This window comes from Delphinapterus leucas, chromosome X (genome assembly GCF_059928025.1).
Source record: "Delphinapterus leucas isolate spDelLeu-1000000601 "Yukka" chromosome X, BTC_Dleu_Yukka2, whole genome shotgun sequence".
Classification (NCBI taxonomy): domain Eukaryota; kingdom Metazoa; phylum Chordata; class Mammalia; order Artiodactyla; family Monodontidae; genus Delphinapterus; species Delphinapterus leucas.
Genome location: NC_143150.1, coordinates 64,557,436 through 64,573,992, shown reverse-complemented (window position 1 = coordinate 64,573,992; position 16,557 = coordinate 64,557,436).

The following is a 16,557-nucleotide window of genomic DNA, read 5'->3' as shown; positions in this document are numbered from 1 at the left end:
GCCTGCAGGCTGGGTTCACATCGCCAATCCCAGTCCACTCCCTGTGCTCCGACCGAAGCCCGATCCTCAGCTCTCAGCCCCGCCTGCACCGGCGGGTAAACAGACAAGCCTCTCGGGCTGGTGATTGCCGGTTGGCACCCATACTCTGTGTGGGAATCTCTCCGCTTTGCTCTCCACACTCCTGTTTCTGTGCTCTCCTCTGCAGCTCTGAATCTTCCCCCATCCGCCACCCACAGTCTCCACCCGCGAAGGGGCTTCCTAGTGTGTGGAATCCTTTCCTCCTTCACAGCTCCCTCCCAGTGGTGCAGGACCCGTCCCTATACTTTTGTCTCTGTTTATTCTTTTTTCTTTTGCCCTACCCAGGTACGTGGGGAGTTTATTGCCTTTTGGGAGGTCTGAGGTCTTCTTCCAGCGTTCAGTAGGTGTTCTGTAGGAGTTGTTCCACGTGTAGATGTATTTCTGGTGTATCTGTGGGGACAAAGGTGATCTCTGTGTCTTACTCTTCCGCCATCTTCCCCTCGTCTCTTTTCCATGGTGAGTTTTATTGTTTTAGTGTTACTGTTGAATAAATTTTGCTATTTTTTAGAGTATTTTTGCATCTATGTTCCTCAGCAATATTGGCATGTATTTTTTTTGTGTGTTTGGTATCAAATAATGCTCGCCTAGCAGAATGAGTTTGGAAGCATTTCTCTCTCTTCCATTTTTTGGAATTTTTTGAGAAGCATATGTATTAAGTATTTAAATGTTTGTTAAGAGCCATTCTGTCCTGGATTTTTGTTTGTTGGAAGGTTTTTGATTACTGATTCTAGTTCATTCTAGTGTTCATGCTGCACAGATATTCTATTTTTCCTTGATTCAGTCTTGGATAATTGTATTTTTCTAGGAATTTATCCATTTTTTTCTAGATGCCAATTTGTTAGCATATAATTGTTCATAGTAATCTCTTATGATCCTTTGTATCTCCTTGATGTCAGTTGTAACTTCTCCCATTTTGTTTCTGATTTTATTTGGGCCTTTTCTATTTTTTCCTTATAAGTGTGAGTTAAGATTTATCTTTTTTTTATCTTTTCTAAGAACCATCTCTTAGTTTTATTGATCTTTTAAAATTGTCTTTATTCTTTATTTTATTTCCACTCTGATCTTTCTTTCCTTCCTTCTACTAACTTTGTTATTTTTTTTGTTCTTTTTGCTGGTTCCTTTAGGTGTAAAGGTAGATTATTTATTTGACATTTTTCTTATTTCTGTAGATAGGCCTTTATCCTTGTAAACTTCCCTCTTAGAACTGTTTTTGTTCTGTCCCATAGATTTTGGAACACTCTCTTCCCATTTTTATTTGCCTCAAGGTATATTTTGATTTTCTCTTTAATTTCTTTGTTAACCCATTGATTGTTTTGAAGTATGTTGTATATATACTATATAACATATATATACGTTATATATTTTTCCAGATATATATATATATAATTATTTTATTTTTTAAAAAAATTATACAATTTTTAAAGGTTACTTTCCATATACAGTTATTACAAAATATTGGCTATATTCCCCGTGTTGCACAATACATCTTTGAGCCTATCTTATACCCAACAGTTTTTACCTCTCACTCTCCCACCCATATATTGCCCCTCCACCCCCTCCACACTGGTAACCACTAGTCTGTTCTCTATCTGTATGAGTCAGCTGTTTTGTTATATTCACTAGTTTGTTGTATTTTAAATTCATGATCTCTTAAGTTTAATCCCATTCTAAAAACACTACTTCTTTTACTCCCCCATCAAAATTTTATGTTTTGGTGTCATATTGTACATCCTTTTATTTTGTTTATGATTTAACTCATTATTTTAGGCATAAATAATTTTACTACTTTTGTTAACATTTACACTATCTTTATAAGAATTGATCCACTACCCTCACTATATGTTTGTTTTTACCAGTAAGATTTTTTTTCAAAATGTTCTTGTTTCTAATTATGGCCTTTTCCATTCCATTTAAAGACGTCCCTTTAATATTTCTTGTAAGGCTAGTTTAGTTGATAAACTCCTTTAGCTTTTCTTATATGGAAAACTCTATCTCTCCTTCAATTCTGAATTATGACCTTGCCAGGTAGAGTATCTTTGGTCTTAAGTTGTTTTTGTTTTTGTTTTCTTTCAGCACTTTGAATATATCATGCCAGTCCCTAATAGCCTGTAAAATTCCTGCTAAAATATCATCACATATTCTTATAGAGGTTCCCTTGTTGAAAAACTTGTTGTTTTTCTCTTGCTGCTTTTAAACTTATCTTTAGGTTTTGACATTTAATGATAATGTGCCTTGGTGTGGACCTCTTTGGGATCAACTTGATTGGGATTCTGTGATTCCTGCACTTGGATGTCTGTTTCCTTCACCAGTTTAGGTAATTTTTCAGCCATCATTTCTTCAAATAGGTTTTCTGTAAATTTTTTTTTTCTCCTTCTGTAACCCCTATAATATGAATATTAGTATGTTTAATGTTGTCCCAGAGGTCTCTTAAACTATTCTCATTTGTTTAAAACTTTGTTTTTACCATTCCTATTTGGTAATTTCCACTACCCTATCTTCCAGAGTACTGATCCATTCTTCTGTATTCTATGATCTATTGTTGTTTCCCTCTAATATATTTTTCATTTCAATTATTGTATCCTTCAGTTTTAGTTGGTCCATTTTTATATTTTCTATATTTTTATTGCAGTTCTTACTGAGTTCATCCATTCTCCTGTGTTTGGTGAGCATGATTATGACTATTACTTTGAACACTTTATATGATAAATTGCTTCTCTCCATTTTGTTTAGTTCTTTTTCTGAAGTTTTGCATTCTTCTTTTATTTGAGACAGATTCCTTTGTCTCTTCATTTTGACTAGCTATGTTTGTTTCTATTTGTTAGATATATCAGCTACATCTCCCAGTCTTGAAAAAGTAGCTTTATATAGAAGGTGTCCTGTAAGGCCCAGTGGCACAATTCCCCATGGTCACCAAAGTCAGGTGCTCTAGAAGTATCTCTTATGTGGGCTTCATGAACCCCCCTATTTTTGTTGGGCTGACGTTGATATGGGTGTACTGGTAGGTGGTACTATCCTTTGGCCTGGCTGGCAGAGAAGTCTAGCCCTGACTTCTGTTGGCATACTGATGTGTGGGGCTGGCTTCTGGCACAATTGAGTGCCAAGTCAGGCCATGACTGTTGCAGGTGCACTGGTGTGTGGGACTGACCCCTCAAAGCAGGAGCTGCTTTGGAAGGGTGCTGGTGCTGGTCAGGCTTGCTTACTAGGTTGGGCAGGGTGCGAGCTACTTTAGAGGGTCACTGGTGCTGAAGTGGTCTGCCAAGTGGGCTGGTGCATGAGCCACTTTTGAGTGGCTGTGCAGAGGTAGGCAGGATGAGCTGGTGGACCCTCAGGGAAATGCTACGGTGAGGTGCACAGTGTTAGCAAGTTTGGTGGAGAGTGAAAGAAATGGAAATTGTCAGTGCTAGGCCAGCTAGGTGGAAGGGGAGTAAAAAAAAAATGGCACCACCAACACTTCTGTCTTTGGAGAAAGTTCCACCAGATCCCTGCCTCTCTGGCACACAGCCTAAAATTAGTCAATGAATCTCATTCTCGTATGACCCAGGCACTTTTCAGGTTGCTGCCTCTGTGCTGGCACTTGGAGCAAGTGAGCTTGTGTGCAAGTCCTTCAAGAGTGAAATGTTGTTTTCCCACATCCCTCTGGCTCTCCTGGATGTAAGACCCACTGGTTTTCAAACCAGATGTTATGGGAGCTCCTTTTCCCAATGCAGTTTCCCTGGACTTGGGATCCCAATGTAGGGCTCAGACTCCTTGTTCCTTAGGCAGTACCTCTGCCAACTGATATTCCTCCCCATTGTGGGTCACTGGTCCAGGTGTGTGGGTTCTGACTAGACAGAGTCTCTGCTCCTCCTGCCTGTCTCAATGTGGCTTTTCTTTATATCCTTATTTGTAGAAAATATGATCTGCTAGTCTTAAAGTCATTCTCAGAGAATGTTGTTTTATATATACTTATGTGTAGTTTGGGTGTGTCTTGGTAAGAGGTGAACTCAGGATCTTCATACTCCACCATCTTGATGCAGATTCTGAGTTCACTGATAGTTTCTTATATTTTCTCCAATGTACGATTCAGCAACACAGAGAGATTTTTTTTAAGTTCAGTTATTATATTTACTAGTTCTATAATTTCTCTTTGATTCCATTGTATATTTTGCATTTTGTTGAGATTTTCTATTTTTCCATTTGTTTCTAGAGTGTTCACTATTGTTCATTGAAACTTATGACTGGTACTCTAAAATACCTGCCAGGTAATTCCAACACCGTAATCATCTCAGTGTTGGAGTGTGTTGGGGTTTTTTCCTCATTCAAATTGTATTTTCTTCCTTCTTAGTATGATGAGTATTTTTTTTTCTTTTGTATCCTAGACATTTTCAGTAACGTTTTTTGAGATTCTAGATCCTATTTAATCTTCCTTTTTAGGTGGAAGTTACCCTATTTGGTTGTAGCATATAGGTGCAGGTGGGATTAGATATTTATTTCTGCCCTGGTCCCTACCAACATCATCCTAACAAAAGCAGGGCACTAACTTGCACTGCAATTTAACCAATGGGTAATGGTACAAGATTAGCACCTCCTTCTCTGCTAGTGACACTTTTCCTGTAAACTGGAGCACTTTTACTGCCTCACTGTCACTTGGTTTGGGTGGAAATTCAGCTTCTTACTATTCCCTACTGCAATGAGGGCATTCATGAGAGCTAACTAGCACTCACCTCTCACTGCTTTGTTCTACCTTATTTTTTCCAGGTGTATGTGGAAATTCAGTTTCCACTGATATCAGGTTGGGAGAAGTAGAGTACTATCAAGGACTACTTCACATAGCCTCATTCTGACTTACTGTTATTGGGTTGAGATGAAAACTCATCTCCCTCTAAGCCTCACTTATGGCAAGGGAAGAAAAAGCAGAGTGCCAGTTGGCACTGCCTTACACAGTCATTCTATTTTGTTGCTGGATGAGGACGTTTTCTCAGTTGAAACTAGGGGAGTGGAAAATAAAGGGCCTTGAACTGCCTCATTCCACCTTGTTTTTTCTGGGTGGAGTTAGAACTTCATCAGGCCACAGGGACCCTCTGACACTGCAGAAGAGTGGGATGGAAGAAGAGGGCCAACTAAGACTGCTTCATACTGCCTCTTTCTAATTCATTTGCTGTCAGGTGGCAGTGGAAGCCATCTTCCCACTTGGCCTTTTTGATACCACACAGGTGGTGAAATCAAAGTGCTGCTTATTATTACCAGGCAGGAGATGGAAGTTCAGCTATCAGCTCAGTCTCACCAATATCACCCTGATTGGAGAAATAGAGCACCACCTGCTACCTTCAAGCAGGAATTTAAAGTTTACCTCCCCACTGACACTATGGGTGGGGAGCAGTTTTTCCATTGATGTTTGGCTTGATTAGGGTGGGAACTGTCAAAAATGCTCTCCGTTCTACTATGCCACACTTTCCTAGGTGATTTGGATAGAGTCATCTTTCTCTGAGACTATTTATATCTGTGCTTGTTGATATTCCTGTGTTGCAGGTTTCTTCAGCACATTGTCCAGGATATATGGGAGGAAAACAAAAACCAATGGAATGCACTACTGTGTCGCTCCTCAAGTCCCAATGTACCTAGGATGTTTGCCTTCTTTTCACTTTTCAGAGTCTTTCTATGCATTCTGTATTAGTTTTCAGTTATATGAGGAAGGGCTTGAGAAAAATGGGGCAACTCCATCTTAGAGAGAACTAGAAATCTCCCATTGAATTTTTGAGTGAAATAAGAAAATATCTTAAATATTTTATAAGTAAATAATTAGGTAAAGTTTCTTCTACATTATCAGTAGAATTTTATACAGCCATTCAAATCACATTGCCAAAGAGTATTTATCGACATGAGAAAAATATGATATATGAAGTAAAGAGAATCAGAATACAAAATTGTATATATAATTATGATTCCAATTATATAAGATGTGTCTGTGTGTGCAAGTATTCTCATGCTTGTGTATGAAAGTTGATTTTTTAAAAGGCCTGAAAATTTTGCCCAAAACAGTAGCAGTGGATACCTTTGAGTGCTAGGATTATGGCTGATTTTTATTTTCTGCCTTACATCTTTCTCTATTTCCAAATGTTCTACAATGGACATGTCTTACTTTCATGATCAGAGCAAAATATTTTTAAAAATCCTATTGTACTAGATATTCAAGTCACAGCAGAACCATTTTGCAATGAATATTAGGGTGCATTTATCTTTTCAAATTATGGTTTTCTCTGGATATTTGCCCAGGAGTGGGATTGCTGGATCATATGGTAGCTCTACTTTTAGTTTCTTAAGGAACCTCCATACTGTTCTCCATAGTGGCTGTACCAATTTACATTCCCACCAACAGTGTAGGAGTGTTCCCTTTTCTCCACACTCTCTCTAACATTTATTGTTTTTAGATTTTTTGATGATAGCAGTTCTGACTGGTGTGAAGTGATACCTCATTGTAGTTTTGATTTGCATTTCTCTAATGATTAATGATGTTGAGCATCTTTTCATGTGTTTTTTGGCCATCTGTATGTCTTCTTCAGAAAAATGTCTATTTAGATTTTTTGCCCATTTTTTTGAATTTTATTTTTTAATACAGCACGTTGTTATTACTTATCTATTTTATACATATTAACATATATATGTCAATCCCAATCTCAAAATTCATACCACCACCACCACCACCCTCAATTTCCCACCTTGGTGACCATACGTTTTTTCTCTACATCTTTCTCTCTATTTCTTCCTTGTAAACGGATTCATCTGTACCATTTTTCTACATTCCACATATATGTGTTAATATACGATATTTGTTTTTCTCTTTCTGACTTATTTCACTCTATATGACAGTCTCTAGGTCCATCCATGCCTCTACAAATGACCCAATTTCATTGTTTTTATGGCTGAGTAATATTCCATTGTATATATATGTACCACGTCTTCTTTATCCATTCATCTGTTAATGGGCATTTAGGTTTCTTCCATGACCTGGCTATTGTAAATAGTGCTGGAATGAACATCGGAGTTCATATGTCTTTTTGAATTACAGTTTTCTCTGGGTATATACCCAGGGGTGGGATTGCTGGGTCATATGGTAATTCTATTTTTAGTATTTTAAGGAACCTCCATACTGTTCTCCATAGTGGCTGTATCAATTTACGTTCCCACCAACAGTGCAAGAGAGTTCCCTTTTCTCCACACGTTCTCCAGCATTTGTTTTTTAGATTTTCTGATGGCCATTCTGACTGGGTGAGGTGATACCTCATTGTAGTTTTCATTTGCATTTCTCTAATAATTAGTGATGTTGAGCAGCTTTTCATGTACCTCATGGACATCTGTATGCCTTCTTTGGAGAAATGTCTATTTAGACCTTACCTGCATTTTTTGATTGGGTGATTCCTTTTTTTTTTTTACATTTACCTGCAGACCTGTTTTTATATTTTGGAGATTAATCCCTTGTCAGTTGCTTCGTTTGCAAATATACTCTCCCATTCTCAGGGTTGTGTTTTCATTCTGTGTATGGTTTCTTTTCCTGTGCAAAAGTATTTATGTTTAATTATGTCCTATTTTTTAAAAATTTTTGCTTTTATTTTCATTACTCTAGAGGTGGATCAAAAAAGATCTTCTGCAATTTCTGTTGAAAAGCATTCTGCCTCTGTTTTCCTGTGAGAGTTTTAGAGTGTCTGGCCTTACATTTAGGTCTTTAATCCATTTTGAGTTTATTTTTGTGTATGGTGTTAAGGAGTGTTCTAATTTCATTCTTTTACATGTAGCTGTGCAGTTTTCCCAACACCAATTATTGAAGAGACTGTCTTTTCTCCACTACATATTCTTGCCTCTTTTGTACATTAGGTGACTATAGGTGTGTGGATTTATCTCTCTCTGGACTAGCTATCCTGCTCCATTGATCTATGTTTCTGTTTTTGCACCATAATCATACTGTTTTGATGACTGTAGCTTTGTAGTATAGACTGAACTCAGGGAGCCTGATTCTTCCAGCTCCATTTTTATTTTTCAAGACCGTTTGGCTATTCATGGTCTTTTGTATTTCCAAACGAATTGTAAATTTATTTGCTCTAGTTCTGTGAAAAGTGCCATTAGCATTTTCATAGGGATTGTATTGAATCCGTAGATTGCTTTGAGTAGTATAGTCATTTTCAAAATATTGATTCTTTCAGCGAAGAGCGTGATATATCTCTCCAACTATTTCTGTCATCTTTGATTTATTTCATCAATATCATATAGTTTTCTGAGAACAAGTCTTTTGATGAGCTCTAGTAGTTTCCTCCTAGCCTCTTTAGGATTTTCTATGTATAGTATCATGTTATCTGCAAAGAGTGACAGTTTTATTTCTTCTGTTCCAGTTTGGATTCTTCTTATTTCTTTTTCTTCTCTGACTGTTGTGGCTAGGATTTCTGAAACTATGTTGAATAATAGGGCAAGAGTGGACATCCTTATCTTGCTCCTGATCTTAGAGGAAATGCTTTCAGTTTTTCAGCATTGAGAATGATGTTTTCTGTGAGTTTGTCATATATGACCTTTACTATCTTCATGTAGGTTACCTCTATGCCCACATTCTAGAGAGTTTTTATCATAAATTGGTTTTGAATATTGTCAGAAGCTTTTCTGCATCTACTAAGATGATAATATGGTTTTTATTTTTCAGTTTGTTAATATGGTGTATCACATTGATTTACATATATTGAAGAATCCTTGCATCCCTGGGATAAATCCCACTTGATCATGCTGTATGATCCTTTGAATGTGTTGTTAGATTTGGATTGCTAGTATTTTTTCCAGCATTTTTTACATCTACGTTCATCAGTGATATTGCCCTATAACCTCCTTTTTTTGTGATATCTTTGTCTGCTTTTGGTATCAGGGTGATGTTGGCCTCATAGAATGAACTTCAGAGTGTTCCACTCTGCAATTTTTTGAAATAGTTTCAGAATGGTTGGCGTTAACTCTTCTCTAAATGTTTGATAAAATTCACTGTGAAGCTGTCTGGTCCTGGAGTTTTGTTACTTGGAAGATTTTAATCATAGTTTCAATTTCATTACTTTTGGTTGATCTGTTCATATTTTCTATTTTTTCCTGTTTCAGTCTTGGAAGGTTGTATTTTTTTAAGAATTTGTCCATTTCTTTTAGTGCCCATTTTATTGGTGTATAGTTTCTTGTGGTAGTCTCTTATGATCCTTTGTATTGCTATGGTGTCTATTTAAATTCTCCTTTTTCATTTCTAATTTTATTGATTTGAGTCTGCTCCATTTTTCTCTTCATGAGTCTGGCTAAATGATCATCAATTACGTTTATCTTCTCAAAGAACAAGCTTTTAATTTCATTGATCTTTTCTATTTTTTTCTTTGTCTCTATTTCATTTATGTCTGCTCTGATCTTTTTTATTTCTTTCCTTCTACTAATTTTTAATTTTGTTTGTTCTTTTTCCCTAGTTGCTTTAAGTGTAATGTTAGGTTGTTTATTTGAGATTTTTCTTGTTTCCTGAGATAAGATTATATTTTTATATACTTCCCCCTTAGAACTGCTTTTGCTGTGTCCCACAGGTTTTGGATCTTCATGTTTTCATTGTCATTTGTCTCCAGGTATTTTCTGATTTACTCTTTGATTTCTTCAGTGATCCATTGGCTATTTAGTGAAATATTGTTTAGCCTCTATGTGTTTGTGTTTTTACATTTTTTTCTGTTATTAATTTCTAATTGCATAGCATTGTGGTTGGAAAAGATGTTTGATATGATCTCAATTTTCTTAAATTTACCAAGGCTTGATTTGTGACCTAAGATGTGACCCATTCTGTTGATTGTTCCATGTGCATTTAAGAAGAAAGTGTATTCTGCTGTTTTTGGATGAAATGTCTTATAAATATCAATTAAGTCCTTCTGGACTAAAGTGTCATTTAAGACCTGTGTTTCTTTATTGATTTTCTGTCTGGATGATCTGTCCATTGATGAGTGTGGGGTGTCAAGCTTCCCCACTATTATTACACTACTGTCAATTTCCCCTTTTATGCCTGTTAGCATTTTCCTTATATATTGAGGTGCTCTTATGTTGCATGCTTATATATTTACAATTGTTATATATTCTTCTGGATTGATTCCTTCATCATTATGTAGTGTCTTTCTTTGTCTCTTGTAACCGTCTTTATTTTAAAGTCTATATCATCTGATATGAGTATTGCTACTCCAGCTTTCTTTTGATTTCCATTTGCATGGGGTATCTTTTTCTATCCCCTTACTTTCCATCTCTATGTGTCCTTAGGTCTGAAGTGGGTCTCTTGTAGACAGCATATATACAGGTTTTACTTTTGTATCCATTCAGCCAGTCTATGTCTTTTGGTTGAAACATTTAATCCATTTACATCTAAAGTAATTATCAATATGTATGTTCCCATTGCTGTTTTCTTAATTGTTTTGGGTTGTTTTTGGAGGTCTTGTTTCTTCCCTTCCTCTTTTGTTCTCCTCTCTTGTGCTTTGATGACCATCTTTAGTGTTTTTTTGGGGGTGTCTTTGTTTTTTTTAATGTGTATCTATTGTGGGATTTTTGTTTTTTGGTTTGTATTTCCTATGAGGTTTTGATATAGCAGTATATATATATATATATATATATATATATATATATATATATATATATATATATATATAGAGAGAGAGAGAGAGAGAGAGAGAGAGAGAGAGATACACAAGGTTGTTTTAAGTTGCTTGTCTTTTTCCCACCTACAGAAGTTCCTGTAACATTTGTTGTTAAGCTTATTTGTTGGTGCTGAAGTCTCTTACCTTTTTCTTGTCTGTAAATCTTTTGATTTCTGTATCTAATCTGAATTTGAGCCTTGCTGGGTAAAAATTCTTGATTGTAGTTTTTTCCCTTTCATCACTTGAAATGTATTCTTCCACTCCCTTCTGGCCTACAGAGTTTCTGCTGAAAAATTAGCTGATAACCCTAAGAGGATTCTGTTGTACGTTATTTGTTGCTTTTCCTTGTTGCATTTAATATTTTTTGTGTGTCTTTAATTTTTGTCTGTTTGATTAATATGTGTCTTGGCATGTTCCTCCTTGGGTTCATCCTGTATGGGTCTCTCTGAACTTCCTGGACTTGAGTGAGTGGTTCCTTTCTCATGTTAGGGAAGTTTTCATCTGTAATATTTTCTCAGGCCCTTTCTCTTTCTCTTCTCCTACTGGGACATCTCTAATGTCAGTGTTAGTGTGTTTAATCTCAGAAGTCTCTGAGATTGTCCTCATTCCTTTTCATTCTTTTTTCCTGTTTGTGGCAGTGATTTCCACCACTCAGGCTTCCAGCTCACTTATTCATTTTTCTGCTTCAGTTATTCTGCTATTAATTCCTTCTAGTGTATTTTTCATTTCAGTTTTTGTATTGTTCATCTCAGTTTGTTCTTTAAATATTCTAGCTCCTTCTTAAGCATTTCTTGTATCTTTTCAATCAGCGCCTTTATTCTTTTTCTGAGATTTTGAATCATCTGTACTATCATTACTCTGAATTATTTTTCAAGCTGGTTGCCTATATCCTCTTCATTTAGCTGTTCTTGTGAGTTTTTATCTTGTTCTTTTATTTTCAGTGTATTTCCTTGTTTTCTCATTTTGTCTACCTTTTTTTTTTTTCTGGTCTCCTTTCCACAGGCTGCAGGATTGTAGTTCCTCTTTGTTCTAGTGTCTGCCCCCTGGTTGGTGAGCATGGTACAGGGGCTTATGCAGGCTTCTTGTTCAGAAGGACTGATGCCTGCCCTCTGGTGTGTGGATCTGGGTCTTGTGACTTTGATGGGCAAGGCCATGTCAAGCAGTGTGCTTTGAGTTGGTTGTGAGCTCAGTGTGACTTTAGGCAATCTATCTTCTGATGGGTGGGTTTGTGTTCCTATCTTTTCAGTTGTTTGACCTGGCCTTCCAGGACTGCAGCCTGCATGTTGTTGGGTCAGTCTAGGTCTTGGTGCTGAAATGTGGACCTCTGGGAGAACTTACTCTGATCAATATTCCGATGTTTCCACTACCAGTGTCCTTGTCCCCACATTGAGCTATAGTTGACTTTCACCTCCCCAGGAGACCTTCCAAGATACCCAGGTATGTGTAGCCCATGTTCCTATGGAAGTATTGCTTTGTGCTGGCTCCCAGTGCACATAAGACCTTGAGTGTGTCCTCCAAGAGTGGAGTTCTCCTGTTCCCCAGCCCTGTGTAGCTCCTGCACTCAAGCCCAACTTGCCTTCAAGGCTAAATGCTCTGGGCGTTCTTCCTCCTGTTGCCAGACCCTCAGACTGTCTTGGAAGGCTATTTTTTATGTGGGAATGTACCTGTGTAGCCTGCAAGGGTTTAATAATTTTTGGTGTGAGGGCTGTTTTTAGTATAGATGTCTGCCACCTCTTTCCTCAGTTAATGCTGGCTGTTATTGCCTTGATAGGAAGTGTGACTGATGTTTGGTGACCAGAGCCTTCAATGGATATTGAGCAAGGCCTCCCATTTGCTCTGTGGTTGTCACTGTCCTGTCAGAGGTGGGGTCTGCTCCCTAGTTGTTGAAGTAGAGGCCGCAAGATCTCCCAGATCTGTTTCTTAGCAGTGTTTTTAATCTGTGGTGAGAGGTATGTGGGATCAGAGCACTCCCACTGGGAGGGAAGCCACTGAGTATTCCTCCCCTGGAGCTGTTCACCTATGGGTGTGCTCTGTTCTGTCACCTTTAACCCATTTTGCAAGCTCTCAGATTACAGTGTTGTTGTCACTGCCTTTGGCACCACCTTAACCATGGGTATGCCAGCAATTGCTCTGGTGTCTCTCAAACGTTGTTACCAGGCCACCAGCATCGATCCACTGAAGTCAGGTCCCAGGATTGCAGTAATCTTGGATCTGGACCCATTGTGGGCACTATGGGGGTAGCTCAGACTCTGGCCTGGCCCAAATACCATATGTGCCCACAAAGTCTACAGCTGCTAAAGCTAGACCCATCTTGGCTGCAGGAGTACTCATTGTCTGTTCAGATGTTCTGCAGGAGCTGAGTTTATAAAGCTAGTTACATGGGTGTCAATTCATGGTTTGTGCAGCTGCATGTAGAGATTTCAGCTTTTTTCCTTAATTGCACAGCCTCTGGGGCTCAGCTGTGGTTTTGGCCTCAACTATGCATGTGGGACACCCACAGTGTTCTGCTCCTGTGGCTGCCCTGGAGCACACAAGTCTGCTCCAGCAAGGAGGGGGAGCAGAGGCAGTGGCCTCCAGAATTGTGGGAGCCCTGATGCGGACTAGTTGCATGTGGGAGCCAGCGGCCATAAGCATGAGAAAGCCAGCCCTGGAAGAAGTTCTTCCTAGTGTCCAGGGAGGCAGGGGTTAGCAAGTGGGGAGAGAGGCTGCAGTGGTGCACCCACTCCTTGTGTGTCACTCAAGAACTGTGCTTCACTTCTATGGCAGTCCAGGTTTCCTCCACAAGCATTCCCCATTGTGGATTTCCTCACTCCAGTCCCCTTAGGCTGTCTTTTTGCAGCCAACAGCAGTCCTCTTCCCAGGACTGCTGTCTAAACCCCACGTTCCAGCACCCAGCCCCTGTCAGAACTGGCAGACACATGTCTCAGGTTGGGGGACACAGGGCTGTGACACAGACCATCTGTATATGTCTCACTCTGTCTTACCTGCCATAGACCAGCTGCTGCAGTCTCCTCTGATAGCCCTCATAGCTCCCCTTCTGTCCCAACTGAGTTCCCCAGTGGTGAGGGTGCTTCCCCTGATGTGGGAACTTCTCCTCTCCTTCAGCTCCCCAACCAGGGGTGCAGGTCCTGTCTGGCTTCCTCTCCTCTCCCTTTTCCTTTCTTCTTTCATCTTACCTGGTTATATAGGGATCATTCTTGTCCTTTTAGGTGTCTGAGGTCTTCTGCTAGTGTTTGGCCCATTCTCTGTGAGAGTTGTCCCATTTGTAGGTGTATTCTTGATGCACTTGTGGGGAGAGATGAACTCTTCATCCTCCTACTCCTCCGCCATCTTGACTCCTCTAAAATTGAAGTTTTATATTTATAATTTTCATTCTTTTGTTTTAGTCATATGATAAAAGATATAACATTTCTCTATTTTCTCTTTAAAAAAAACTATAAATCAAAAGTGGTATTCTAAAAGGAAGTTAGATCAATGTAATCAGTTTTTATTATAAAGAAGATGCTTTCAACATTTCTTCTAACAGAGTATCACGAGGCTTATTCAACCCTACTTACAAGGGACAGGTTTTAAGTAACACTAAACTTGTTTTATGATCACATAAAATAATTTTTGATTTATCATTAGTCCAAATTTGTTTCAGATTACCCAGAATATGTAGCCCCACAGTAAATATAGTAAATCCCCTACATACGAACGAGTTCCATTCTGAGAGCACATTCATAAGTCCAATTTGTTTGTAGGTCCAACAAACTTACCCTAGGTACCCAACTAACACAATCACTCTATAGTACTGTACTATAATAGGTTTAAAATACTTTTACACAAATAACACATAAAAAACAAACACAGAAAAATAAAGAAAACATTTTTAATCTTACAGTACTTTGAAAAGTACAGTAGTACCAGCTACATCACCGCTGCTTTTATGCTTGCTTCCAGACATCCTGGGCTTGAAATAAAGATACTGTACTACTGTACTGTATACAGTACTGTACAGTAAAGTACACAAAAGCACAATTGCTTGTACAGAATGCACGCACGTGACAACGTACACCAGACACATGAACTAACTTACGTGATTGGACATGCAAACACATGTTCACATCTTTGAAAGTTCACAACTTGAAGGTTCGTATGTAGGGGACTTACTGTACTACAAGAGAAAGTTATTTTCATCAGTATCACTATTTGTAAAGTAATAAAAATTATATGAGGAAATTTCTAGACTACATGTCTTGAATGTTCACAGTAACATCAAATTTTATCAGGAGGCTGTAGTCCTAGTGTACTTTTCTGAATGGTTTCTTGTGTTGCTGAAGAAGATCAATACTCTTTTCCACCCATCAACTAAACTGCACTACATATTGTTAATCAAACAAACATTGACTGTGCTTTCCTTCCTTCAGGCCATACTCCCACAATTCTCTCAGCTTTGAAGGAAGACTCTTCATTCATCCTTGCCCATCCAAATTTACCTACACTTTAAGATTTACCTCCATGTTCCCCATGATGAAGCCTTTCTTATCCAAATACATACAGACTGAAAAGCATTACCTCTTATGAATGCCCACAGCATGTTATATATTTATTAAGCCAATTTCATTTTTAATAAATATTTTATTTGGTCTTTTCTTAAAAAACATGGAATTATTTCATTGATATATTTTATTTCTCCATTACTAGATAGTCCTTTGAGCATAGGATCCTGTGCCGTATCCTCCACAACACAGCCTACCTCATACGGCATTCTGTACAAATAGGTGTTCAATAAGTGTTTGTTGAATTGAGATTTAACTAAATAGATGATAGGGTTGCCTCCAATGTTAAGCTCAGTTCCAGAACACTCTAGATCTTGAAGATTTCTCTGACCTTCATCAGTATTACAGGAACTTGAAAACAATGTTCCAATTTAGTTATCATTGTAGAGAGATATTTATGTGGTATATATGCTCTGTAATTTAACCTTGACAGCTTCTTTTTATCTCTACACCTTTAGGTTAGAAAGTAAACATTTTTCTTTGTCAGTCTATTTATCTGAGTAATATTACTCAATAAATTATTAAATGACAAAAGTGGCTTAGACATCAAATGAGTTGAGATCAAATGAGTTGTGTGTTAGATGAAAGGAACATCAAGTTTGGAGTCAAAAAGCACCAAAGTGTCTTTCTATCAATAATTAACATGCCCAATACAATAAAAATTTTTGGGCTGCAAATTCCTAATATGTTAAAAGAAACATTATAACTCTCAACCTATCTACCCTGTAGACTACTGAAAGTACATCGATTCATTCATCAAATATTTATTGAGGGCTCACTTTGTGTTAGACACTATTGTAGGAACAGAAGAAAAGAACAATGAATACAAGAGAAAAGTCCCTGTTCTCATAGATTTTACATTCTAATTGGGAAAATGATAATAAACTAAACTATAAAACAATAACCAATAAATTATAAGGTAGCAATAAATTTAATAAGTAAGATAAATTATCATCATGTAAGAGAAAGAGACTGGGTTAAACATTAATTGAGACTGAGTGCCCAGGAAAGTCCTAATTAAAGATACATTTGAACTGAGAGCTGATTGGAAAGAAGGAGCAAACAATGTAAATATCTGATATCAGAATGTTTCAGACAGAAGGAAAAAAAATGTTAAAAGGGCATTAGGTGAGAATAAATTTGGTGTGCTATTAGTAAAAATGTATGGCTATTATGGCTAGAGCAGAGTGATGGAGACAGTGACAGAAAATGAGGGCAGAGAGATAAGGAGAGTCCAGATTACTTAAGGGCATGTATGCCAAAGTAAATAGTTTAAATTTATTCTAGATATCATGGGG